This window comes from Giraffa tippelskirchi, chromosome 2, assembly GCF_054371585.1.
Source record: "Giraffa tippelskirchi isolate mGirTip1 chromosome 2, T2T-mGirTip1v1.2.pri, whole genome shotgun sequence".
Taxonomy (NCBI): domain Eukaryota; kingdom Metazoa; phylum Chordata; class Mammalia; order Artiodactyla; family Giraffidae; genus Giraffa; species Giraffa tippelskirchi.
The window spans coordinates 122,929,953-122,934,067 of record NC_137276.1 but is presented as its reverse complement, the minus strand read 5'-3'; the positions used below and the strand labels follow the sequence as shown (position 1 = coordinate 122,934,067).

The following is a 4,115-nucleotide window of genomic DNA, read 5'->3' as shown; positions in this document are numbered from 1 at the left end:
TTATCAAATTATAGTTGTTGTACATATACTGAAGTCATGTATATGCCCATGAGTAATTCCAAATAATTGTAGTTCTTAGAACCACCACTCGATATTATTATTTGATGCACCAAGAAGAAATACATATATTACTACATGGCACATTTTAAATATTTTGATGATCTATTTCAATATAAATGGTTTTCTTTGTAATTCTATGTATTTTATTTTATGCATTATATATATATGCATATGTATATCCAGTTGAGTATATATTCAACTATCACAAAGATGAAAATATAGATTATTATTACCACACAAGAAGGCCTTCTCATGTCGCCTCTCAGTCAATAGCTATTCAAAGATAATCATTGTTCTGATTTCTACCGTCCTGGTTTGGTTTTATTTTAAAAATGAAATTTCTTTAAGCACATAATATATACCTTTTAGTGCCTTGCTTCTTCTGTGCAAACTTAACATATGAGTGATTCATTCACTATTCATTCATTAGAGATTGCGTTCTTCAAAGACAGGTGCTGAGAAGGAGTTTGGATTGCGAGATGCAGGTGAGTGCTCTACACCTGTGAAAGGAAGGAAGTGGGCAGAAACGGGCAGAGAAAGAAGTTGAACTGTGATGTCAACCTGACAACGCCTCAAGTCAATATTGCCATCAGGGTGTCCTGAGCTGAAATGGCTCAGTATTTACATCCCTGTCACATTCAGTCCCTAGGTGTGGGCTGCCCTGGGAAGAGCCAGCCAGAGGCAAAGCACTCCTTCCACTTGAGGCAGATTCTGAAAGAGGTGGACTAGTGGAAGCTCTTGACTGCATTGCTTGTGACTGGTCAGTAAATCACATGGCAGGATTTAAAAAAAAAATGGGCTGAAAATAAATTATCTACAAGTAGGATTAATATCTCATTACACTGAGATGAGAAAAAGTTTCTCTTCCAAGTTCTGTATATAAAAAATATATCTTGGAAGCTGGATCTTGGTGTTACATCTCAGAGACGCATTACCAAAGTTATGCTGTGTAATATACAATGTGTGAATATAGCTTGACAGTAAGTCTTGGATTCTGATAAAGTCTGCAGTTTTATACTTCTTCAATATTGCCTTGGCTATTTTTAATTTTTTGCATCACTGTGTGAATTGTAGTAGTACTGGTTGCCAGGAGCTAGTGCCTAGAAAGGCAGTCCATCGTGAAGGATGTGAAGTTGATGAACATAATGAGCTGGATTGCACCAGGCAAAGAGCTGAGATATTGTGCACTCTAACCTCTATCACAAACTTAAATTTTCTCATTGGCTTGCATTAGCAGATTCATTACAGCTGGATTTGGCTCGCATGGGGAATATTTTGCAAACTTTCATAGTATTGTTATAACGTATAGAAATATTCAGAGAATGAGTTTTCATACTAAAGGAAATATGTATTTCATGTGATTAATATACACACACATATGCTTCTATCTCTGAAATTTTATATTGGGAGCTACTTACTGTATTGGAAATATAATAAGGTGGTGTTTAGTAATACATTTTATATTAGTTCTGGTAATGTAGCTGTGGTGGAAACTGAACAGAAGCCTACAGAACCCAAAACAATAGTAATATAGTTAGCCATTTTGTGCTCTAGTACCTACAGCTAAACATGTACTAAGGGAAGTAAATGACAGCACAGACTTCCTTTCTACAGTGTCATTTTCAGTTGGGGAATGAATGTAATTATGTTTAATTGAGTTGAGGCACATTATTACACTGAGGCATGCCTCTCTTGATTGTAAATAAGAAGTCTGTGGTATTTTAGAACAGTGGAAAAATGCTTTCAATCTGCATGGAGTAAAAATTAGTAATGGCAGCCAATGTATGTCTCCTCCCAATTATAGACAATTAGGAAGGCTCTTTGGTATTATTAGAAGGCACTTCTGACATATGATTAAAGCAGAGGTCAGGTGAATAAAAATGCATGTAATATACCCAGGAATCTGTGTAGACAAATGGGAAATGTGGCATAGTGAAAGACAAGTGGTTAGAGATACTGAAGGTCTGAATCTTAGCTCCAAAGTCATGACCCACTAGTTATAGCTAGAGAAGGTGATTGGTTACTTTATCAATGAAATGAAGCTGGTAAAAGTGCATCTTAAAGATCTCCTCCCACAGAGCTCTGGCTATAAGTGCAATTCATAGTGTAAGGAGAATATGACCTGAGCAATATATTAATGTTATCGCCAATCACTTAAATTACTCAAGAATACATTATTTGAGGGAAAATGTAGATGTCATAGGGTAATTGTTATTTTGCTACTGTGATGCCCAACTTCTCCATTTCTTGACATTGTTTTTCACATCACCTAATTTTTCCTATTCATAATTACATCAGTTGCATTTTCACTTAAACACACATTGATATACAGAGTTTTATACATAAACTCAGCAATTGTGATTTTCTTTTCATGTAAAGGATGCAATATAAATTACTAGTGTTTCAGATTGCCAGCATCTGAACCTGATTGTATCAGGTTCCAGGTGGGCTCAATACAATCTATCAATTTTGTTAATCACAGAGCAGAAGGAGAGGTATTAGGGGATTAATCTGATTGCTTCCTTTTGCTCAGTGCTGTGATATGTACATGTTTAACAATGTTCCTTCCACCTCCTGTTTGCAGTTAATGATTCTATAGCTCTGTGTTGACCTTTGCTTCCAATTCTAATTTTGGAAGTGACTGGCTTTAAAGTCATGCTGAAAAGAATTCTGAAGCCTCCTCTGGGCTTGGTAGGAAAGTGCAGTGTAATCAATAAATGATAACTGCTTTAGGCATGGAAGCAACCATGGCCGCACATATGCCACAGGCTAGGCGTCCCTGCTGCCTTCACTGCTTCATGAATCACAGTGAACATAGTGATTTTGATGGAAAATTTAATTGCATAAACCCTCGGGAAAGAAATTATTATCATTTGCTTGATATTTTACACATCGTTTAAATTATATTAACAATCTTTGGTCCCTCTTCTTGTTCTGCCATCAGACTGGAGTGGGACAAGAATTTATAATGATGTAACTGTATTCACCACTCTTGAGGAGAGCCCTCCATGACTTAATTTAGTCATGTGATTTTGTCGTAAAGAATCTTCACCTGATGTAATTCACATACCATTTTCTTCTCAACAGGAATAATGTCCCCCAAACCTCATTCTTTTATATATATATATATCTAAAAAACCACAAAACTTTAAATAGCATTTAGTATTTCTTTAATGTCTTTAAGCACCAAATGCTCTCTGTGTGTATTAAATGGTGCTTCTGACTTCCCTGGTGGCTCAGAGGTTAAAGCGTCTGCCTCCGATGCGGGAGACCCGGGTTCGATCCCTGGGTTGGGAAGATCCCCTGGAGAAGGAAATGGCAACCCACTCCAGTATTCTTGCCTGGAGAATCCCATGGACGGAGAAGCCTGGTAGGCTACAGTCCATGGGGTCGCAAAGAGTCGGACACGACTGAGCAACTTCACTTCACTTCAGAACCAAAGTTGTTGCAATGTACAGGTGCCAAACAGTTAGGATTCTCTCTGATAAAATAAAGGAATATATATGTGGCTCAGTTGGTAAAGAATCTTCCTTAAATGCAAGAGACTGCCTGCACTGCAGGAGACCCAGGTTTGGTCCCTGGGTCAGGAAGATCCCCTGGAGAAGGAAATGGCAACCCACTCCAGTGTTTTTGCCTGGAGAATCCCAACGGACAGAGGAACCTGGTGGGCTATATAGCCCATGGGGTCGCAAGAGTTTGACACAGCTTAGCAACTAAACTACCATCACCTGATAAAATAAAAAAATTCAATTTCAATTTCATTGAGCTTAGTAAATACACAAATGTTCAAACCACCCAATCCCTAGTTCAAAGATTGTCTTTGTTTTCCAACAGCTAAAGTAGAACGTATCAAGAGGCTACTTTTCTTCAAGAATGAGAAAGTTTGGGGAAAAGAACTCAGAAAGCACACCAGCATGCAAGCAAATCACAGTGATAATAAAAAGCAAAATATAAGGAGATGCAACAACATGTTTTACCTAATAGTTTACTCGGAACCTCATGTGGATTTTACAAAAGATTCATCATGTCCTCAAGGTGTTTATGGTAGTATTGAG

At 37.5% G+C, this 4,115-nt stretch overlaps 1 non-coding gene across 1 annotated transcript; it reads left to right on the top strand.

Moving 5' to 3' along the window:
- Positions 1 to 3,285: 3,285 nt before the first annotated feature.
- On the top strand, positions 3,286 to 3,357 carry TRNAR-CCG (transfer RNA arginine (anticodon CCG)). Its single transcript has one exon. It is a non-coding gene; the product is annotated as a tRNA-Arg (tRNA).
- The last annotated feature ends 758 nt before the right edge of the window (positions 3,358 to 4,115 follow it).